Genomic DNA, 24,611 nt, shown 5'->3' on the forward strand with positions numbered 1-24,611 from the left:
TGGATTTGGAAGGCAATGGATTTTGTCGCTAAAGACCCAAAGCCTGAGACTGTAATCCCATTAATACACTATCACCGTCAATGACAACAATCTAGTGCCACAGGGTAGGTGGTGCCTCACCTGTACACATAGAGCGTCCCCACGAAGTGAGTCAGAACTTCCATTGCTCAAACGTGGGTTGTTCTGCCACCTGCTTTATTCTGAGTATGAAAATGAAGTGACACCTTTTGCCTCTAACACCATCATTTCGGGTAAGGGCATAGAGGAGATCAACGAGGGAGGGCTGATTCCCCAGAGGTGGTAAGTGAAGTTCTCATGTCTACAGGGGAGGCTGAAGGATGGTGAAGAGTTTCATGAAGAGCCAAGAGAAGGAGAGGTTAAGCCCAAAGGGCCTGAAGCAGGAAGGAGTTTGGGGGGTCAGAACAGAAAGGAGAGCAGTGTGGCTGAGAGAGACGGCACTGCTGAAGGTCTTAAGAGGTACGGATGGACCCAAACCCAATCCCCAACTTGCAAATAGCAAAATGTAGTTGGAAAGTAGTCAATCCCCAAGTTTAAGATGACACCACCTAATAAGCGATTCCCTGGGATTACCCCACCTTCCTTGCCAAACCTGGATGGGCAGAACCTCTCTTGGGCTCAACCTGGTCATCCCACGGGGACATGTGGCCCGAGATAGAAACAGAGGAGAGATATCACCCTCGTGAGACAGCTCTGGCAGAATTCTTCATATTACCACACAAAGGTTTTAAAGAAATAAAAAACAGGATAAAATTATCAAGCAAATCACAGAAGTCCCCAAACACGGTAACGTATGTTGTGACAATGGGCAATATGTCTTGTTGCCATCTGGGTGCTTACTATGCGAAGGGAGAAAACCGTCTTCAGAGAACTTGTCTTTTCAGTAAGGCTTCCAGAAATTCACCAAAGAATGGCCTACAGAATCATGGACTTAAAATAGTTTCTATAAAAAAATGTTACCACTTTCAAGGAAGTAAGGATCCAGAGAGAGCCCCAAAATGACTCAGTTCCTGACACCCAAGAATAAGGCAGGGAGCGAGCGGCTAGTCAGCATGAAAAGGAGAAGGCATGTGGGGTTGAGCCAGGCTTTCATTCTGCAGTGTCTTTGAGGAGGAACAAAAGTAGGAGATTCAACTGAGAAGAGGAAAACTGATGCAGAAGGAGGAGCGAGGGGAGTTGTCAGAACGGGGAGAGATCAGGAGAGAAAGAGTGGGGGATGACACATGGACAACAGCGGCTGACCCCTGCCTACCAGAAACGTGCAGAGACAAAGACGAGGTTGTAAGGCAGCTGACAGACTGGTCTCCAGCCCCTGGATAAGATCCACGCTTCATGTCAGCTAGGGAGAACGGAAGAAGAAAAGAAGTTTTCGGAGGTAGGAGATGCAACTTATAGATCTCTTGGGCCCAAGAACAGGAAAAGGACCCCTTTCTCTCTTTGGGGTGGAGAGGGTGCTCTAGTTTCCACATACTTTTCAATCTCCAAAAAATACCTGCACTATTTTTCATGGGGGAAAGCTCCAGTTTGCCATTAAAATTCCCAAAGTGTTACAACGCTCTGACCGTGTCTGGGTGGGGCAGGGCTTTTGGAGTCTGGCCATCCAGGATTGAGGTTTCTGCCTTTGCCGCCAGACATTTGAGCACATGCAAGAGTTTTCCTTCACCCTTCTGAGTTTCAGTTTTCTCATCCATAAATGAAGATATTCTAGTAAACGGAAGAGCTATGCGCCAAGTCTGGCAACCAGTGAGATTTCTCAACATTGGCAGGTATTTTCACCAGTACCTCTGCAGGTGTTCATCCCCACCTTTAACCAGAATCAATGGAGCACCCACATATATCCAGGAGTCCATCTCAATGGGCCATTCCTGAATGAGATCCCCACCTCACTGTCTCAGTACTGGTTTTGCCATATGAAGACAAAACACTCTCCTGGGATCACTGATCCAGGGCACGGTACCAGGATGGAGACATGCGGGAACTTCTGACAAAGATCCCAGGAAAACTGTCTCCTGCCCGTTCTGCACTGGTGAGCAAGTGCTATCAGAAGTAATATGGACTAAGTCCACTGAATGCCCACTGAGTGCGTGTGGTTCTAAATACCTTGCCTGTGTCATTCTTTTACTCCTCAGCTCAATTCTGTGAGATGTTATTACTACCAACCCCGTTACAGACGGAGAAACTGAGGCACAGAAGAGTGAAGCACCTTGCAAGGTAACGCCATTGATAAGCTCTAGCCCACTTACTTGTAAAAAATGTGGAGGCATCTGCCTGAGTCAAATATCTAACCTGAGAAGCAAGTAGGATTTTAAAAGTGGCAGCTCTTCAGAGTATTTTTCAAAATCATTCCACTGTTCCATGAGGATAAATCAAAGCTGTAAAAATAACCACTACTAATTTGATGAAATTACTGTTTTTCTTTGCTCAATCTACCACTTCACCCTTAGAGACCTAATAACCTTGGGCTGATTAGGCCTTTGTCTGCTCTGACGTACGTAATTTTCTCTCCAGGAAATAGAAAAGCCGTATGTCCGGGAGGTCAACTGTTCCAGCTACAAAGTGACTTATTAAGTGTAATTTCATTATGCAGAATCTACTTCCAGGTCAGGGTTCATTAGGCATCAACGATTACTGAGGTTTGAGACTTGGTCAATGACAAAGAGTTAAGTCACAAAAGTGCAGCCGTGGCATCTATTATGGGGTTTTCAGGGTGGAAAGTGAACTCACGTCTTTGTATCAGGGTTCCTACATGAAGCTCTTTTTAGTTGCATTTAGTATATGTTTTCCTTTTTTTGCTGTGGCCAAGCCTTAATTATCCAGGTGTAGATTGTCTATATTATTTAGAAGAGAGTGGGATTAACTCCAGAGAAATTTTATCCAAGCTGGTAGGTCCTTCCTCACATAGAAAAAGCAAATTAATTTTAATGTTGAGCTGCGAAGGGAAAGACGGGAGAAACCCAAGCCTTAGGGAACAGTGCTAATAGAACAGCAGCTCAAGAAAACTTGGAACTGCATGATAAGTCAGATGTGGGTACCTATCAGAGAAGGAAATTTGTCGGCGGGAAGAAACTAATCTTCATGTCAAAGCCAAATATACACAATCTTTGGACCATTTGTACTGCTTGTTTCCCCGGAAGGAAAAAGCATGTTTTTTATTGTTGTTGTTTTTTTTGGTAGGAGAAAATATGTGATCTAGAACTTTCTCCCTTAAGCAGATGTTCCAAACGCTTCTGAATAATTCTGTTAACATGCCCAACCGTTTCCCCCTTTTCCGCTACATGGTCAGGTTTCACAAATGTTGACTTGCTGCTTCGATCACCCAGAGTTTACCTTGCTCTGTGAGAGCAGCACTTTAAAAACTCTTAACTACAGTTCATCCTAAGCAATGAGGGCAAGAAATCACAGAGGCTTTGTGTGTGTGTGTGTGTGTGTGTGTGAGAGAGAGAGAGAGAGAGAGAGAGAGAGAGAGAGAGAGAGAGAGAGAGAGAGATATTGTGTGCTATTTAAATAAATACAAATTCAAATAAATGAATAAATGCCAATTAATTACCCATTAAAATACAGTGTTTCCCATGTATTAACTAAAATTATGTGTATCCCAGTGGCACTTGGAACTTGGAGAACCCTGCAGTAGGATTGTCCAGGTCCTCTGAATCTGTATTTTAAAGCCCATGTGGAACCCCCAGGCTGGAGCCTGGCACATGGGACAGTGAAGAGGAAAAGGTGAAGGAGACAGAGGAAGCCCAGATGGAGACCAAGAGACTCATCCCTCCTGAGGATCTACTGATGCTTCTCTCCTGGCACAATGAGAAGGGGTTGGCACCTTGTGATGGACTCTCTTTGTTTGCTTATCTGTGCTTTAAGGAGCCCAGTTTCACCTTCCTCTCCCTGGCCCTCAGGACACAGGATATACTCTGTACCAATGGGTGATAAATGGACATGATACCATGGATGTTCCCGTCCTATATTCCATTTCCTAAAGGGGAATTCTCTTAATTGCAGTTTTGTCTTGTTTTCCTTCTACTATTGCACATTGGGTAGGTTGGTGGTGGTATAACCTAATTGCTTAGTCCACAGCTGCCAGCTGGAAGGCGGCCATACCTGGTCCAGGCACTGTGCTAGGTGTAGACACACAGAAGTGAGTGAGATAGTCGTGCAGCTCATGGTTCCATGAAGACAGCAAGTCCCAAGAGGTACTCCCGCCCTTCTCCATGGAGTGAAAGCTGCAGCAGAAGTTAGGAGATGTGATGTAATGAGAGAAAGAAGCCAGTGGGGAGAGTGGTACCCACCAAATACCGTCACAACAAACCCCAATATGGCTCAGCCAATTATGTCATAAATCAGTATTTCCAAAAGCCAGACACTAGCTCATTTACAGAATAAGCACATTCAAGGTATTAAGATCCTGAACTGTATTCCAGAGTTCCATTACTGAGGATTTGACACAAATCTTCACCTGTGGGTGAGTAGACCTTTGAGTCTTCTGGGAGGTAGGATGGGAGGGACCCCACCCTACAGAACTGAGAGAGCTCACGATGTTCTTGACAAGTGAATGGGAGACAGGGATTCACAGGAAACATCAAACCACCCAGCACTATCTGCTCTCCTTGGAGCCCCTGCAGCCTTTTAGCAATATTCAAGCCAAATCTAATTTAGGCTGGCACATCCAACGGGTCACGGCTTCTTGTAATACAGCCTCAAAAATCTCCACCTTTCTCCCTGACTCACCCTCGATGTGTTGAAAATGCAAAGATGGCAAAGAGAAAGCAGAACAATGGTAACAGCTTTTATTTAAAAAAAAAAAAAAAAAAAAAAAAAAACAACTATCAAGGAAGAATGAAATCAAGTGGAAGTGGAGCTGACTTCATTAGTGTTTGGAGAATAGCAATTCTACACCAGGTGTTTGGGGAGCGTTGTGCTCAACTAATTAATTAGTTCACAATACAAGCTGTTGCTCGTGACACAGCAGTCTAGAAAAAGCATGGGCTTTGGGGCCAAATGGACCTGCTTCCCCTTCTGTGGCTGTGAGGCAAGGAGCAAGTTTCCTCTGTCTCAGTTTCCTCACCTGTGGAATGACGACTTCATCGTCTATCTCACTGTTGTTCTGAGGATCAAAAGGGAGAATCATAAATCTGCACTTAGTAGGTGCCTGGCGCACTGAAGGGCTCAACAGATTTAATTATTATAATCAGGGTGCCTGCTTGGAATGTCTGCGCAATCAGTGCCCAGAGAGTTGGCGTGTGGTACAAAGGAGGTCCCTTAGAAATGGTGGCTGTTTCATCTCGCTCTCCTCTTTGAGTGCATCGTGATGCTTCTTTAAAAACAAAGAAATGAAAATGCTCAAGCCTGAAAAGCTTGTGTTTGGTAACTTACATCCTACTCATCTTCTTTACTCAATGGCAGGTTTTCCTGCCTCTTAAAAATGCTTCCTTTGACATCTGTCTTCCTTATCTTCTGCCTGTAAACTTCAGGAGTTTTCTTTTGAACTGTGGCTTTACTGCATCTGTGTTTAATAAACGCCGTTAATCAGATAAACACCATCTCCTCTCTTCATTTATGTAAACTATTGGAAAGGAGAGCCTGCATACGTGACTGCCATTTAGTCCTGGGTCCCTATCTTCCTCCCAAACAAACGGGAGGTTCTAAGAACATAGAGAGTTTTTACAGAGGAGTCATTAAACACGTTTTACTGGGTTAATGTTCATGAAAATTGTCTTAAAAAAATGGAAGTCCCTTTCCCAACATGAAAGTGATTTTATTTTTAAGTAACACTCTTGCCAATATTTAAGTAAGTACATACATAATGCAGTTCTTCACCCCACTGCTTTTCTGACTGACCTTCCCTCACCCTCCAGCACGAGAAACGACAAGACCTCCACTTCGCCCCTCTTCTGAACTTCATATTCTTAAATCATGTACAGAAGCATCCAACCCCACCCAAAACCAGGGTATTAAAATGTCTAATATCCTTTATGAGTCCCTCGATACCCATAAATAAGGAGGCATTTATGCTGCAGTCTCTCTGGCAGGGTTGTTCTGCATTCCAGGTTTCAGAGCAGTCTCTACCCCAGACACTTGGGCATTATCCAAAAGCAACATGGATAATATCCAGAGAGACCTCAGATATGCCATTTTTCTTTTACTATGCTGTGTCAACTGCCTACACACAAAGCTTGATACGTCTTTAATTACTCACTGAGTTTCCTGTGAACTTGTCACTTTTCCACTTAGTGGTCTTCATTTCCCACTGGAGAACCTTTACCTGTCACAAAGTTCATGCTTTTCTGGTTCACTTCTCATTTATTAAATATCTTGAAGAGAAAATATGTTTGCCTACTGATTTGGGATGACCAAAGGGAAATCAACTAGAATGGAGTAAAATCTTCAAGTATCTCATCACGGAGAAACTTGACTGCCTCACGATCAAACTGCAAACAATTTTTAAAAACTAAATCATGTGGGACCCAGCTCTGCAACTTTCTGTTGTTTTCATGAAAAGCCAGGGGATGAGATTCCTTGGTTCTTATATCTCAAAGAGAAAAGAGGAACCTCAGTAGTGAAGCCAGGGGACAGGAAAGACGTCAACCACAGTGATGAGTAGCAGGTGACACTCAGCTAGGTGGGTAAGACCAGGGTACCAGTGGGCTCTGCAAAGGGAGTAGCCATAGCTCTTCTATGAGGGGTTGGCTTAGAGGAATGTGTGCCCCGCATGGCCAGAGTTTCCATTTTTCTAAGAGAAATCAGAAATCTACGTTTTGACTGGGACGTCTAATTTTTAAAAGTTGACAATTAATTTGAATTTTCCCAAACACTCTGAGGCCCAAGGAGCTGGCTGGTATAGGCCACAAGAGTTGATTACGCCCACCTTTTCTGTACTCTGCCTCCTCCTGCCTTCGCTGACTTCGGGTTCATAGCTTGCAACCAGCCGTTATCGGGAATATGTACACCACAGAAATAGATAAGCAAATGCTACAACTCAGGTTTTTCATTTTTTAAACTGGTATTTGAACATTTACCAGCATGTCATCATCTATAGGCCAAATAAAGCACGTTGCCTTTGACCAAAGCTACAGCTTTCAATTTAAATATTAAACAAGTAGTGTTAAATAGGCATAAAGAGTATTATATACTCCCAAATCAGTATTTACAACAAAGAGTACATGTGGACACTGCAACCACAGGGGAGAATCACGGGCTGAGTCAGAGAGACACGGTAACCAGCTGGGAAGGCAGAGATAAAGGAACAGGGAGGCAGCTCTGAGCCAAGTCTACCCCTGTAAGAAGAGCACTCTGGAAGAAGGACATTTCTAACTGTTTGCTGCTTCTCCACTACTCTGAAGAGTGGCAACTGAGGCTCCCAATGATGACCCTCCAGACGCTGCAACGTTCTGAAATGTCTTCTGAATCGTCAGGGAAAGGTGAGCTTATGCACAGTGATGAAGCGACAGGAGTGTTTCCAGTCAATTTTCCCGAGACAAGTGGATTAATGCCTTTCGCTAATCACACAAGGGGGAGCGACAGCAGCAGTTGTCGTTCCCCTTTCTCTCTTCCTTCACAATCAGCCTAACCGTGGTGTGGTTCTCAGTTCTTGTTTTCTGTTCCATGGAGCCATGGGCAGTGTGAGGAAGCTGATAGCTCCCTTCTCAGAATGTTTTTTAAATGAAAGAAACAATATGCACAAAATTAACACAGTCATTAAACTACGCAGCAAATGTGTGCTACAGGACATGGGCTGCTTTACTAAATCATTAAATAACAAGAACGGGTCTAATAACTACCATCATTTTGAAGTGGTGAGGAAGGAGGATCAGGGTAGCCTCTGCCACGCTGTCGAATAACAGGAATACATCTGTGATTTCTGCTGTGACAAAGCCACAGGTTCTCCTCAGGCTACCTCTCGGTTTTTGCCTAGATTCATTATTGAAGGAAATGCTACAAGTTGCTTGGTTATAAGTTAGTAAACGTCAAGATGGAATTATTTTCTCATCCAAATTCACAGACCCCCTGAATTCTATCCATGGACCTGGGTTAAGAGCCCCTGTAGTCAGGTTGGGCACATAGTAAGAACTCAATAAATTTCGACTGAGCCAAACTGAATTTTATACTTGATGTGAGATGGGCACTGGGTATGGTCCTAAGGAGATAAGAGGGGAGAAAAGACACTGTTCAAACCTAGAGTGGGTCACCTAGGTGTCTTTCTTATTGTACAGCCTGGCAGCCCAGTGTCTTCAAAACAATAGCTTACAAAAAATATTCATTAATAACAGCAAATAGAAATCCACTGATGGCAAAAATAAACACAAAATTAGGGCCAAAGGTTTTTACTCTAGTTTTCACTAGACTTTTGACTAGGCTAGCTTCTCTCCAAAATTTAAATCATGGCTGAACAAAGTTTGAATCAAAGTTCTACCACTTCCTAGCTGTGTGACATTGGGTAAGCTATTTAACCCTTTGTGCTTCAGTTTTCTCATCCATAGAACTGAGACAGGTTAGTTAACATGTTGTTAGGTAGACAGGAAGGTCCCTGGTGGAATAAACAAAAGGCAGCCATATCCTGAAACTCCAGGTTCTGAAATGGCCCATTCACTCCAAGACAAAAATGTAATGGTGTCCTGAGGTTAATAAATTATCTCCTAAATCCCTTTTGGCTGGACAAACAGAACAGATCTTATAGACAGGAATGGTTTATTTCGCTAATCCCTTCAGGATGGGCAAACAGAACAAACCTGATAGACAAATTCCATTAAAAGGAGCCGACTCCCTTCTCCAAGGAGGCAAGGGAAGATATAAACGTATGAGCTTCTGTCTCAGTCACTAGGCATCCCATTCGGGAACCTCCTCCCATTCAGGAGCTGTAATCCTTTGCTTTTAATAAACTATCCTTTTTTACAACTCCTCGCCTCTCCTTGGTCCATGCTTCCATTCTTCGGTTTCACAAGACACGATCCCGGTGCTCAGAGAAATTTCCTTCATCATTATTTGGAAAATAATAGTCCTATCATGTAGGATGAAAGATTACGTATCTAGAATGTTTGGTATAGCACCAAGGAAGAGGAAGACTACAGTACACGTGAGCTGTGAGAGTAAGATTCTTGCAAAGTGGTTAAGAGAATGTTTAAATTTTTAAATTCTCAAAAGTTTGGCAGTACCTATGCATATTTACAATTAAGAGTTTAAATATTAAAATTAATAATGTGCATTACAGAGTTGTTGTACAGACCAATAATTAGAAACAACCTACATGTCTTGCCATAGGAGGAAGATTTTCATTACCGGACACGCATATCACATGATGGGCAACCTCAGAAGGACATATAAGAACCATAGGTGAACACTCCCCAACTCATTCTATAGGCCAGTATTGTCCTGACGCCAAGACAAGACAAAGATATCTCAAGAAAGGAAAAAAACAGATGAGTATTTCTTTTGGATATACAGTCGAACCATAAAACAGCAGTTTGGTCAACGAGGACCGCATACAGAGGGTGGTTTCTGAGGACTATAACGGAGCTGAAAAACTCCTGCTGACTCGTGACCTTGTGGTTGTCGGAACATCGTAGCGCCCTAAATTCAACACTTTCAAAACTCAACTCAGGATCCCTCCAACTGACCCTCCTTGGTACCCTGTTTCTGATGACAACTGCATCGTCCACCAAGTGACCCACACTGGTGTGTGTCTGGGGACCATCCTTCCGCCTTCCCAACAGGTCTACCAAGAATCTTGGAAATTCTTCCCTTCTTTACTTTCAACGGCATACCACTCCAACATGTCCCTTCCTCCCACACCAGGAGTGGGTGTGTGACTTGATATTTGCTCTTGTTAAGTTTGTCATGCAAACATGACCATGCAGGGCCCTGTAAGGCTCCGTTCAGGGGCTCTGGGAAGACCGGGTCTTCCTCCTTGGACGCTAAGGATCAAGCCCACCTGAAGGTGCTGGGGCCAACTTCACTGCTCTGAAGCAGGCTCGGAGACTGGCGCTCACAAGGAAAAGCAACGCGGAGACAGCTGCAGAGAGACAGACCTAATGACAGGCTTCCAACCCAGAGGTCCAGCTTGTCTGACGTGGAAATTTCAGTTATATGTGTCAATAAATTATCTTTCCATTTCCATTAAACATTTTTTGTCAGAGAGCTAACTGTATTAATGACCTTAAGTTTAATAAGAAATAAAGAATTAAATATTCTTTTTCATTTGCATTGTTGTTTTTCCTTTGGAGACTAATATTGGTAATAACCTTAGTTAAGAAAAGCAGGAAGGAGGGAAGGGAGAGATGGAAGAGAGGGAGCTATGAATGAGAGGGAGGGAGAGGGGCTGGAGAGGGAAGGGAAGGGAAGGCTGGCCACCCAGGCCCAGATGAAGCAATGGAATCTGCTTGCCCTGAAGGACCCCGGTGATCAACCCTGCAGCCGGTTCTGCTCCCACCCTGCCTTGGGTAGCTCCCACTATATCCTGCTCTCTCCACACTCTACCCCATTCCCTGTACGAGGCAGAGGCAATTCGTTCTGAGCTCTGCATCCAGGCTGACCCAGGGGACCTTCCACCCTCCCTTCTCTGGCCCTCCTCTGCTGTTCCCTTGCTATCCTGGCACTCCTGATCCGGGGCTGTAGTCACAGCCTCCTCACTGTGCTCCCTGCCTCTAGACTCTTCATCTAAGAGACCCCATACACTTCTGCCAGATTAATCTCCCTGACATCACACTTTTTATTATGCGATTCTTCCCCAGTCTCTAGCAGCAGGCCAGCCCCACTGGGCAGAGCTCCCACCTGTGGCCTGACAGTTAAGGCTCTTTGTGATTCATCACTGATCCTATTCCTGTGACAAGCACCACTACGTGCCTCCAGTGTTCTTTCTCTCCTTATTCCTTAGTAATTGTTTCCTGACACATTACAATCTGAAATAACGACTTCGTTTCCCAGCCACTCTTGGAGCTGGGTATGACCATGTGACAAAAGTCTAAACAATGAACTCTAAGGGAAATATTATGTGGAATTTCTGGAAAGCCCCCTGTTGTGGACACCGTTTGTGCCTCACCCAGATCCCGCTAAACCCCTTGACTAGCTGTGTGTGTCCATCCCCAGCTGCTGCAGGATTGACTGTTAATAGCTGACACCTGTGGGCATGGACAGCCATGTGCCCAGGAGTTTTGGGTCCTACCTCCCACCTGGAGTCACAGCCAATGAGTGACTGGTGTGGGAATCTAAAAGCTCAGTTTCTTTGCCTCAAGATAATTTACATTCCAGAGCTCCACAAAATGAGCTTGGCTTCTACCTTTTTCTCATCCTTACTTCCCTCACTCTCCTACTAGTCTCTTCTGGAGGCACTTCCTTGATTATTTCCACCCAAATCCTTAGTCCAGTGTCCGCTTCTTAGAGAAACTGACCTAAGACATCTCCTTGAAAGGGAAAGGACACACCCTTCCTCTCCCTTTCTTGTACCTGTGGTGTGGATGTGATGGCCAGAGCTCCAACAGCCATGTCAAGCCCTGAGGACCAGGGCAACACCACAGGGAGAGCAGAGCTGGAAAGGCCTGACTCCCTGCTGCCATTGTACAGTCACCATACCAGCCCTGAACTGCCTACATGTGGTGCAGACCTCTTTTCTGAGACAGAGTAAAGCCTTGTGTGCTTTTTGAGTCTTGTAATTTGAAGCTGAACAAAATTCCTAACTAATATATTCCCTTACTTACCAGCTGTGCGTACTTGGGAAAGTTACTAACTCTCTCTGAGCCTTTCTTTCCCTAACTCAAAGGACTGTTGAGAGAATGAGCAGGCCATCAACTCATCCCGACCAGGCCCCAGACCTCATATCCTTCAGGAAATTTGTCTTAATTAATTAAGAAAAAGTGGTGGCTGTTCCTTTAAGTTATCAACTCTCAGAATTCAGTCTTCATACATCATTCCATTAAATGGAACACTAGTAGATCCCTATATGGTCAAAGCTTTTCACACATTTGTTTTTATAGGTGTTGGTATTACAATCTGACTGTCAAATAAAAACAAACAAACAACTAAGTCTAAAAAATATGGTAGGTCAAGAAATAGTATAGCATTCCTCCACACCGAGTACCCAAAATATAACATCTGGAGCAGAAAATATCAACAGCCAGAATTAATAAAATAGGCCTTAGTGAGGAAAATGCTAAATGTAACATAAATTCAGTTTTAAAATTTTAAGTCCCAAAGAAAGGTCTCAGGATTCTGCTGGAATGAGACTGGCTTATAAGAAAATAACCAGAGAAACTAAGAAAGGAGGAACCTCACAAATACACAAGATTGAATGAAGAAAATCTACTTTAAGAGAGAAAACAGAAGCTTTTTAGTTTGATATAGTCCCATTCATTTATTTTAGCTTTTACTTCCCTTGCCTTTGAAGTCAAATTCATAAAATGCTCTTTGAACCCAAGGTCCATAAGTTTAGTACCTATGTTTTCTTCTATGCAGTTTATTGTTTCAGGTCTTATGTTTAGGTCTTTGATCCATTTTGAGTTAATTTTGGTACACAGTGATATATGACCCTGCTGTCTTCCTCCTTCATGAGCAAAAATTTTCAGTCTAATAAAATGTAATGAAAGTTTAAAAAAAGAGAGAGAGAGAGAAAAGAGAGATAGGAATTATAAACCAGCAAAAGCAAAGGCAACAAAAGCAAAAATAAACCAAGTGGGATGACATCAAACTAAAAAGCTTCTGCACAGCAAAGGAAACCATCAACAACATGAGAAAGCAACTTAGCAAATGGGAGAAAATATTTGTAAATCATATGTCAGATAAGAGGTTAATATGCAAAATATATACACAACTAACACAAGTCAATAGCAAAAAAACAAACCCCAAATAATCTGATTTAAAAACAGGCAGAGGATCTGAATAGACATTTTTCTAAAGAAAACAGATGGACAATGATACATGAACAGATGTTCAACACCACTAATCATCAGGGAAATGCAAATCAAAACCACAATGAGATATCGCCTCATACCTATTACAATGGCTATTATCAAAAAGACAAGAAATAGCAAGCATTGGCAAAGGCTGTGGAGAAAAAAGAACCCTCATACACCGCTGGGATTGCAAACTGGGGCAGCCACTATGGAAAATAGTATGAGGTTCCTAAAAAAGTTAAAACTGGAACTACCTTATGATCCAGCAATTCCACATCTGGGTATTTACCCGAAGGAAATAAAAACACTTACTTGAAAAGATTATCTGCACCCCCATGTGCATTGTAGTATTATTTACAATAGCTAAGACATGGAAACCCTAAATGTCCATCAACAGAAATAAAATGTGTACACATACACTTACATGTACATACACACAATAGGGAATATTATTCAGCCATAAAAAGAAGGAAATCCTACCATTTGCAAAAAGATGGATAGATCTTGAGGACACTATGCTAAGTGAAATAAATCAAATAGAGAAAGAAGAATACTTATGATCTCACTTATATGTGAAATCTTAAAAAAACAGAAAACGAAAAACAACTCACAGCTGCAGAGAGGAGATTGGTGATTGCCAGAAGTGAGGGATGGAGGAATGTGTGAAATGGGTGAAGGTGGTCAAAAGGTACAAAGATTCCAATAATAAAATAAGTAAGTCCTGAGGATGTTAAAAAAATAATTGTAAGCCAAGAACTATAAAGATGATAATACAGACAGCAGGAGACTAGCAAAGAGCAACTTTCAATACTCATACCAGTGCCTGACATAGTAGGTCCTTAACAAATATCTTCTGGAAACACAGTTAAAACAGCAGACAGTAATCAGTGGAGAAAAAAACTAGTGAGCTGGAAGACAAATGCAGCGTCAAATCCAAAACATGGAATTAAGCAAATAGATGAACACAAAACAAAAGTACTTGGTAGGCTTTGAAAAACAGGAATATCCAAACTGAGACCAATAAGGGTGCCAAGATAAACAAACAAACAAACAAAGGATCATTAAGAAAACACTTGAAGAAAAAATTCCCAGGATTGGAAAAACTGATCAAGACATCAACTACTCATAGACTGTCTTCCAAAATAGTCCCCAAAGGAAAGATGCCCAGACAACATATGTTTTCAGAACATACGCCGTTAGGTTGCTCACACAATACTGTTGTCACCAACACTGTCCTTCTCTTCTGCCTCAATAAAGGAACCGTAATTATGTCCATGATAGTGACGCACTTCCAGGCAGAACGGGGTCAGGGCATTCTGACATGGTCTGGCCGACGAGATATAAACAAAAGTTGAGGCTTCCAAGAAAGTTCTTTTCGAGGGACCAATTCAGTGGGCATGTACCATTGCCTTTTCTCTTCTCCCTTTCTTCCTGCCTTTGTGGTGGTCACAACGTGGGGAACTGAAGGAGCTGTTTTGTAAGCATAAGCGAGAGAGCCGTCATCTAAGCCTGTCAGAGCAGAAAGACAGAAAGGGCCAGGACACTGGTGACCCTGGACTGCAGAGCTCTCAACTTCTTGCTACGTGAGAGAAGAACACTTCTAGTTTTTAAGCCATTGTCACTGGGCTTTTCTGCTACACACGCCCAATGCAATCTGTAGTTGATATATTTGTCATTTTCTTTTTCTTTTTAATTACTGAGACAAAGAAACAGTAGTACAGGCAACAGAAAGGAACAATACGATGTGAAGACTGAAGTGCTAATAAAAGTGGTTACAGAATTAGGAAGAAGAGCAGCCATAGAGCACAAAGCACAGAAGAAACAGGTGACAGATTGTTTCTTTTTCCCTCTCCACTCAAGTGATAACTAGGGCATTATTTTCAGAACACATAGGAAAGTAAATCTCTTCAAGTTTCATTATCTTGCCTTTACTTTCTGTTTGAAAGCAGAAGGCTTGAGATAATGCAATGGTGTTAAGTAAATTATTGAGCAAAGTCTAAAGGTCCAGAGGCATGAGAAGAATGGAACTTAAATGAAGAGGAAGATACCAAAAGGAGAAGTGCTAAGATCACTAAAGAAAAAAGGTTATGGAGGTGATGTGTCCTCAGTTATCTTAGAACACAACGCAAGTTCTAAGATAAAAAAGAAAAGAAAATGTAATTGCAAAAAGCTTTTCCAGAGAACAAGATACAACAACAAGAGACCTTGGAGACAGGGACAGGTAGAGGGAACGGGGCTGAACCCCAAAATGCAAGATTCCATATCATCCAGAGAAAGGGGTCTTAATTTTATTTATAAACATGAAAAATAGTGGCAAAATTGGTTTTTTATGTGCAGGAAGTTTAGATAAATGTCATTCTGATCACACATATTACAAAATGACAAAAAGGATACTTAATTCACTGTAATAGAAGGTACAGAATTGAAAAAAGAATAGAAAAACAAGAGAAGTACAGAACAAGAGAGGATGCTAATATTAAATATGCCAAATTCCCCTACAAAGAGAAAAGTCTAAAACTGATTTAAAAATGTACTAAGAGGTTTGGTTTACCTAAAAAAATTACTAAAAATTACAACTGGAGAGATGATCTAAAATCAGCAAATATCTGCTAATATATTGCAGGTATTTCGTATCTAAGTTTAAAAATAGATGTTAGCATATAAAGCATTAAGAGGTAAACAACAGTATTAATAAAATGATAAAAGTTACACATGTGATGAAATCAATAACTGAATTTATATGTCCCAAAACACACAACTGAAATGTTATTTTGGGTGTGTTTACTAGGTTTGGAATGTGTTTGGAGATTATGTTCTCTCCTGCTCCAAAATTCTGTAACATAAGAGAAAACCCAGCTGAACTATATATGGATATCAGGCTACAAAGAAACACTCAAATAGAAAAGAGAATTCTGTAAAATGCACATTCCCAAATTATTATGTGATAATTTTAGATATAAATCAAAGCATAATTATACAGCCAATCACACAAAACCATTTAAAAAGCAGTCTTTTTGAATAAAATTTGAGATGAGTTAGAGGTAAACAAAGAATGGATGAGACTATTTAATCTCAACCATGAAGAGCACCTGAATTTATCAAAAAACATAGAAAAAATTGCCAGTCAAATGACTGTATTTGGCTATATAAAAATCTATTCTAGATACCAAAAGTAATCAATAAAAAGGTGGCAGGATAAGATCAAATTTTGGACATAAATAAAAATAACAGAGATAAGAACTTGAGGGGTTCCCTTGGCCCTCAAGGCAGCCTTGAGATACCACAGAGAAACCCAGGGATCCTTGGAGCAGAATTTGAAAACCACTGCCCTGGGTGATCTGTAAGCGCATCAGATGCTTAATATGATGCAAGACCCGACTCAGATAACCTTGGCACTAACATGCCAAGAGCGCACAGGCAGAATTAGGAAGTGACTTCTGGGACCAAATATGTCTGATGTGGACAGACCTAGAGGTTATTATGCTAAGTGAAATAAGTCAGACTGCGAAAGACAAATACCATATGATCTCTTATACGTGGAATCTAAAGAACAGAATAAATGAATAAACAAAACAGAAATAGACTCATAGATACAGAGAACAAACTGATGGTTGCCAGACGGGAGGGGGTTTGGGGGATGGGTGAGAAAGGTGAAGGGATTGGGAAGTACAAATTGGTAGTCACAGGGATGTGAAATACAGTATGGGGAATATAATCAATAACGTTGTAAAAATTATGTATGGTGCCAAATAGGCACTAGACTTACTGGGGGGAATCACTACATGAATTAAATAAATGTCTAACTACTACGCTGTACACCTGAAACTAATATAAAATAATCTTGAATATCAACTATAATTAAAAAATACATACATAGCCATGGGATGTGAAGTATAGCAAAGGGAATATAGTCAATGGTATTGTAACAGCTACGTATGATGTCAGATGAGTAGTACTTATGGAGGTTCTCACTTTGTGAGGGGTGTAAATGTCTAATCATCATGTTGTTTTGTACACCTGAAACTAATAATAATAAAATAGATAAATTGAAATGAATTGAAAGAAAAAAACATGTCTGATTTGGAGATGAAAGTCCTGGGGGCAGAAACATTAGTTGTCATGGTGATGGGAGAAAGATTGCAACTTTGAGAGGGCTGGGAAATATTATAAAAGGAGGTATAAGCCTCCATTTCCATGGACTCCTGGTTGGTAAGCAGAACACTACCCAAACCTTTTACCCATGGAATTGCAGACCTTATAATATCACAGAAGGCCTGCGATCTGCTAACCAGACCATCTCTGTCTTCTTAAATTATCCCACGTCACCTAAGGACCACAACTGAAGAAAGAGGTCATGGTCCTTTAGTTGGCAACTCATCCCACACAACACGCCCCCACAGGAAGAAAAATGGCAAAGGAGGGGTGGTTCAAAGTGTTAAGCTTTGAAGGCAGGTTCCACACTACCACCATCTGGGTAACTCCGGACATTGCATGGAAGCTCTCTGGGGTGCAGGATTCTGGTCTGTGACGTGAGAATATTCATAGTATCTACCCTCCTGGGGTTATTAGAGAATTAACCATATATAAAGATGTGTACTGGGTTTAACCACGGTAAACACTCAATATATTTCATAAATTTTATTACATACAAGAGCAAAAAAAAAAATCATACATAACCCCCAAGTCCAACAATTTGAGGTTAAATCAACTATTCCATATTAATAGGAACACACATACTTCTTGAGAAAGTGTACAGAAAATCATGTAAAAGGAAAGAAAAACCCAGAATAGTGTGTACTATGGATTATAAGGTGAAGCCATGAGAATCAAAAGAGTTAAGAGAATCTAACTGCCCTTCGCTCCTTTTAGAAATTAGTGGTTACACAAGGTCACAGCTAATATGCTTGGTTCACCCTCTGCAGTGATCAAGTGTCATGCACAAACAGGTAACTAAGTGAACTGAAAACATCAAGATGCTTCTACTGACCAAGAAGAGTTAAGAGCTTCTTGTCCTTCTTGCTCCAGGGAAAGAAACCTGGATGGAGCTCACAGATCAAAGCTGTCCCTGGGGGACGCAAACTCTAGTTAAGCTGTTATCAGACCTGTCTGGCTAGGACAGTGCTGTGTTACAATTAGAAGCTGAATGTCTGTGGTGGGGCTGCTCTCTCCAGGGCACAGGCCTCGCTGCCCCTAAGTCCACTCCTCAAGTTACACTCCTTTGAAACATGGGTTCGCTGACCACAGGGTTTCCCTTCCAAAGCGGGGTGATCAATAGAAGAGACATGGGGGTTGATCAGAGAATGGGAACAAGAAAATCTGACCACTTATTATGCTTCTAAAGACGGCTCTCTGGCCAAATGAAGATGGGGCATTTCAGAAAAGCCTTATCACGTCTGACAATTCAGACTCAACAGAAAGAGGCAGAGCCTGGAGGGTGGGAGGGAAGCAGTGTCATGATGGAGATGCCTCCTGACAAGGTGTGTTCCCCGCTGTCCTCAGCAGGAGCGTGTGCTTCTGGGGCTGACACAGTCGTGTCCTCCTCCACAGGCTGAGAGTGTCCCCATGTGTGAAGTCACCAATGTACTGGTGATCACAATCTTCCCTGGCACTTCCTCCTTCCTCCTAAAGGGAAAGGATTGTCGCTTGCTGGGCCAACTCCCAGGGCTATCCTTGACTCTGGAGAAACCAGGTACAGGCTGAATGAGAGAAAGGTAAAGAAGCTGGAGAGGTTAAGTCAATCGTGATAACAGAGAACAGAGACAGCTGGGGGTGGGGATGAGGAGCGACAGAAAGACTTTTAGGGCTGCGAGGATTTGGGGAAGTTTTAGCGATGGAAGGCCCCAGAACTCCTTTGAGATATGAGAGACTGGGAGAGAAGAAGAGAGGGAACTTTCCTTTGTTTAATACATTGAAGATTCTTTAATATGCTTTAGAGATATGCAGGTAAAAATGAGGTTTCCTTTTTCACTGTATTGGGCTAAGGGACCGTGCTGCTTTGAATAGAATGACCCTTTGGCAGAACCCCAAGGAGCACAAGAATGAGTGGGGTTACCTTCATACCAAACCCGTCTCTACTTCCTAAAGAAAGGCATGGAGGGGAAGAGAGAATAGGATGGAGTTTAGGGTACCACAAGAGGAAATCACCATGTTCTGTAGTCTAAACAAGAATTTGTAATGAAACAAGCTGAGATTAACACGTATGTGTACTGGGATGCTAGACAGTGGAGAGTGAGAGCTATGTCCTCCAATAATGCTCTGATCTCCAGATACTGAAATGTTCCAAGTAGGGAACAAATAGCTCAACAAACCCAGGTTCACAGAACAGGCAGTCTGGGCTTCCCCATGAAATTTTATAAGACAGATCAGAAGAGAGATGGCCCTCTCACCCTGCCTCGGGTGAATGTAAATTCCTACCGACCACTCTTTCTGCTTCTCCTTTCCCCGTGACCATGCATGGATCCTTAGCTATAACCTCAACAGCACTCATTGGTCACATGAAACGATATGTTCAAGTGCTATAAAAACCACTGCTGTGTCTGAAAGCATAGACCAGTTGGGAAAACGCTGAACAGAAACTAGCACTCTTACAAGATCTGGATGGGAAAATATTTTCTGAGCACAAAGACAAGGGAAGACACCACCATAGGAAAAGACTGAAACACGACACTGCACAGAAATTTAAAATGTTTCGATAGCTAAACAATGAACAGGGACTGGAAAACAATAATGGATGGAAAGTATGACACAAACATGACAAAGCTCTAAAACCCTTAAAATCCAAAGCACAAGTATACAATGACTAACACAATATCCCCTTGCTCCCATCAGAAAAATGGGGAGAGGATTAGCTAGTTAATGCGGAGAAAATGAGCTATAGGTAACTCTAATATTTAAAATTAATCAACTTGAGCATAAATCAAATAAATTCTAACTATAATGAAATTCATTGAGCCTAATTACAACAATAGGCTCATGTTACAATGGTTATATGGAAAATAATCAAATTTTAAAAAATGATATATTTCAGTGATTTTGAGATACACCTTTTCCAACATTATAGCATCTTTTAAGTCAGGATGATTTCACAATTGCTAGCATGTTAGAATTTAATTGGCAGCATTCTTTTCTTTCTTAATGGTATTTAAAACAATGATGTATCTTAGATTCAGTAAAATCTTTAGCACCAATTAAATTAGCACCAATTAAATTGATATTATATAAGGTTTAATATAATATGAAGCACCAAACTGTTAATAGCGGTTCTCATTGATTGGTGGAATTATGGGTGATTTCTACTTTCTTATACTTTCCCAGATATTTCCAGTCTTCTAAAAAGAATATGTATTTCTTTTAGTAACAGAGGGTAAACAAAACAAAATCTGATTCTAATCCTGACTTTCCACCTTATAGCTGTATAGTTCTACATTTAAGATATTTATACTCTCTGTACCTCAGTTTCCTTATTGCCAAAATGGAATTAAAAATAACTTCTACCTCAAAAGGTGTGTGCGCAAATGCTTTGTAAAATGTGAAGTGCCTATTCGACGTGTGATTAAAATCTTGACACACATATGACATCCCCTAATGTGTGACATCCATTAATGTATCTGTGGGATGTTTTATTCTTTCTGAGTGCCTGTTCATCATATTTGATGTCAATTTCTAGCTTTACACTGTGAAATGGTGTTTTCCAGTACTTTATCGTTTGAACCTGATACAATTTGATTTCAAAAGCTCTTTCTTCAGTCTTGTTCCCATGCGGGGGGGGAAAAAAACAGATCCTGAAAACCATCAGTTCTGAAAAAACTGAAAAAATCAGATTCTGAAACATCAGTTCAATCCCACATAGATTTGCACATTGGCTCGGCTAAATCACATGCCTGTCAGCCCAGCTCCTGAACCCCACGAGAACTGTGAAGAATACTGCTACACAAGCACTAATGGTGAGCCACATCATGGGCCCAAAAGGGGCACCAGTATAATTACTTGCTCCATGAAAATGAATCATATCTGGTCATCCACTTTGAGCGGTCCCACGGAGGCGGGGCTCGGCGTCTCAGTGTCTGAGCTCCTCAGACCCACACGTGCCAGGTTCACTTTCTCAACCTGAGCCCACTGCGTCCCTGCACCTGGGCAGTGGTGCTCTAGGTCAAGTTGCTCCTCACTTACAGCTCGTAACTACCAGTTGGCGAGGAGGTCCACCAAGGTCACAGACGAGCCCATCTGCCCGCCTCTCCGTGCCAGCCTGGCCACCACCGGTGTGTCTGGGCTCTAAGCACAGAGGGCTTGCCCTCGTCAGCAACATCACAAAACAACAGCCTTCTAGACTCCAGGGCTCTCTGTCACGTGCCTAGCACTCACCTGGGCGTGCCCATGTGACTTGATTTGGACAATGAAACATGTGTGGAGGTGACGTATGTCACTTCCAGGTGGTGGCCATGTAATTGCTGGTGTTCCACTCTTCAGCACTTTCTCCCCTTCCTGGGCAGTCCTGGAAGTGTGAGCTAATGAAGAGGAGCCACAAAATAAAAGAAGCCTGGAACACTGGGCCCACACAGGGGACAACTGCCCTAGGAGTCACTGAGCTCACAGTGGGCTGTGTGTGTTCAAGTACTGAGATCTTGGGGTAATCTAAAGCCTAAGCTTACCTTGACCATATTATATGCGAATGACTTCAAATGCTTTTTTTTTTTCAATTTTTTACTGGGGGAATATTGGGAAACTGTGTTTCTCCAGGGCCTATCAGCTCCAAGTCGTTGTCCTTCATTCTAGTTGTGGAGAGCGCAGCTCAGCTCCAAGTCCGGTTGCCGTTTTCAATCTTAGTTGCAGAGGGCCCAGCCCACCATCCCATGTGGGAATTGAACCGCAACCTTGTTGTGAAGAGCTTGCACTCTAACCAACTGAGCCATCCAGCCGCCCCCTCAAGTCCTTTTTAGACAGTTATGAAACACCAGACAAACACAGAAATAAACTCCTAAGAAAAGCATATTGAAGATATTTATATAAGATCATTTACAGGATAAACTGTCAATCTACTTCTCTGAGGACTCTAAATTTATTTTTGCTTCAAGTCTGATCACCAGCCTCTTTTGGAATTAACATCCCTGAGTTGTGTTTTAATATTCTGCACTGGTTTTTTAAATTGTGGTAAAAACACGTAATACTTATCATTTTAACCATTTATCAGTGTACAATTCAATGGCATTAAATACATTCACACTATTGTCTAAACATCACCACTATGTATATCCCAAAGTTTCTTATCATCCCCAACAAAAATGCCATACCCATTAAACAATGAATCTGTTCTTCTCCCTGGCCCCTGGTAACCTCTGTTCTACTTTCCGTCACTATAGAATTTGCCTATTCTAGGTACCTCATAAGTGGAATTATATATTTGTTCTTCTGTGTCTGGCTTATCTCATTAAGTGACATGTTTTCAAGGTCCGTCCATGTTGTAGCATACATCAAACTTTTATTCCTTTTTATGGCTGAATAGTATTCCATTGTATCTATGTATATTTTGTTTATTCATTCATCAGTCGACAGACATTTGGGTTGTTTCCCCCTTCTGATTATTGGGAATAATGTTTCACTAGTGTTGTGCTTTTTGCAAGTGGAAGGGAAGACCCTCTACCAGCGGAAAGATGACGACTTGCTTTATTGCAACACTTGCTCTATTACCGTGGTCTGGAACCAAACCCACAGTATCTCCGAGGTATACCTGTACCAGTTGTCCACTCTTGTTCCTGCGTAATAGCATACCTATACTGACTTACTTCCCCTCCTTGTATATCAATTCCTCCTTCACGTGCTTGTACCCGTTGGGCCTGCAAATAAACTGCTTGCACTCAAATTCTGGGCGCCAGGTCTGCTTCTGAGGGAACCTGAACTAAGACAAAGCTCCTGTCTAGCAACTTCCTAGATCTTTTTGGTTTCCATTTTTTCCTTTTGTGTTTCCCTGGTTCTGAAGTTTTATTTACATTTTATGATTATTTTACTGTACACTGTCTTGTTGTCTGTTATCTCAAAGTCTTTGCAGAGTAAAGCAGAGTGGAACTAATTTTTAGAAGAAAAACACCATCATGTATTATTGTAATTAAAATACAAGATATACATGGCTTGTAGAATGTGATCCCAATTTAAAAAAAAAAAAAACACATACATATATGTATGTGTGTGCATAGGGAAAAAAGAACAGAAAGAAATGCACCAAAATGTTAACAGTGGTTGACTTCAGGTGATGTCATTATAGATGTCTTAACTTTTTCCTTCTTTATACTTTATTTTACAAAGACCATGAAACCTTAGTTTCCTCATCTATACAATGGGGATAATCACACCCAACTCAAGAAGATGTGTCAACAAACTGTGTGAATATAATAGAGCAGTGAGCTGTATCATGTATTTACAGAATAAACCCAGGATGTGCCTAATATGTACTCTAATAAAGGGTAGCAAGTGCTGTTATTACAACAGCTATTAATGAAATAAATTAAAATGTTATAAAGAGAAAGTTAAAAGTAAGCCCATAGGGCCGGCCCGGTGGCTCAGGCGGTTAGAGCTCCATGTTCCTAACTCCGAAGGCTGCCGGTTCGATCCCCACATGGGCCAGTGGGCTCTCAACCACAAAGCTGCTGGTTCAATTCCTCCAGTCCTGCAAGGATGGTGGGCAGCGCCCCCTGCAACTAAGATTGAACACAGCACCTTAAGCTGAGCTGCTGCTGAGCTCTCAGATGGCTCAGTTGGTTAGAATGCGTCCTCTCAACCACAAGATTGCCGGTTTGACTCCTGCAAGGGATGGTGGGCTGCAACTAGAAAACGGCAACTGGACCTGGAGCTGAGCTGCGCCCTCCACAACTAAGACTGAAAGGACAACAACTTGAAGCTGAACGGCACCCTCCACAACTAAGATTGAAAGGACAACAACTTGACTTGGAAAAAAGGCCTGGAAGTACACACTGTTCCCCAATAAAGTCCTGTTCCCCTACCCCAATAAAATCTTTAAAAAAAAAAAAAAGCCCATACTTACATAATGCCTTGTACTTTTTAAAGAACATATATGACCACTGTTCCTCACAAGAGGGGCCGGCGCAGGGGGAGGCGGTGGGCAAGAGATAGGACTAATATCGGGGTGCCAAAAAAATGTATACAAGTGGACACTTTGGTCAACATGGCTCAAGCAGTAGTTCTCCATAATCAGAAGTGTCTGGACGCTGATGGTAACCACTTTGAGCACCTCTTGTCATTGCAGAAGTCAAATGGGACTTGCATTCACCTTTTGTTATCAGTGTATATTGAGTATTACAATTTAAATACAGTTTTTTTTCTTTTTTAAACCATGTCTACACTTTTTGGGCACCCTCTGTATTTACTGAACAGCTATGGTGTGCGAGCCACGAAGGCAAACCCTTCGTAGACATCTCAGACGAGATGGACAGGGCTGAGAACAGTGAGGACCCTTGCCCAAGTTACACAGGCAGGATCAGGAGCACCCCCTTCAGACTCTCAGTCCAGATTTCCTCTATTCCACCAGGCTCCGTTATTATATTTTGCCTCTTACATGCCCACCCATCCATGATAGCCGCAGTTTCTGTGGCATTCATGTTCACCGGTCTATAACACACACTGCTCCTTCCTGTCTCTGTGTCCATGGAGAGTACCAAGGAGTGGCTTGTGGGGGTGGTGATGGGGGAGAACTTAGCCCCCTAATGTCCC

General features: G+C 42.0%; 1 protein-coding gene and 1 long non-coding RNA gene across 2 annotated transcripts in view; one reads left to right on the forward strand and one right to left on the reverse strand.

Moving 5' to 3' along the window:
• The window catches only part of KCNK13 (potassium two pore domain channel subfamily K member 13), a 78,834-nt gene that overhangs the window by 50,618 nt on the left and 3,605 nt on the right, over positions 1 to 24,611 (reverse strand). The window lies entirely within an intron of this gene.
• LOC117022852 (uncharacterized) lies at positions 1,092 to 4,774 on the forward strand. The gene is made up of 3 exons (XR_004423128.1): positions 1,092 to 1,393; positions 2,148 to 2,229; positions 3,618 to 4,774. It is a non-coding gene; the product is annotated as an uncharacterized LOC117022852 (long non-coding RNA).

The sequence above is a fragment of the Rhinolophus ferrumequinum genome, chromosome 6 (assembly GCF_004115265.2).
Source record: "Rhinolophus ferrumequinum isolate MPI-CBG mRhiFer1 chromosome 6, mRhiFer1_v1.p, whole genome shotgun sequence".
NCBI classification, from domain to species: Eukaryota; Metazoa; Chordata; class Mammalia; order Chiroptera; family Rhinolophidae; genus Rhinolophus; species Rhinolophus ferrumequinum.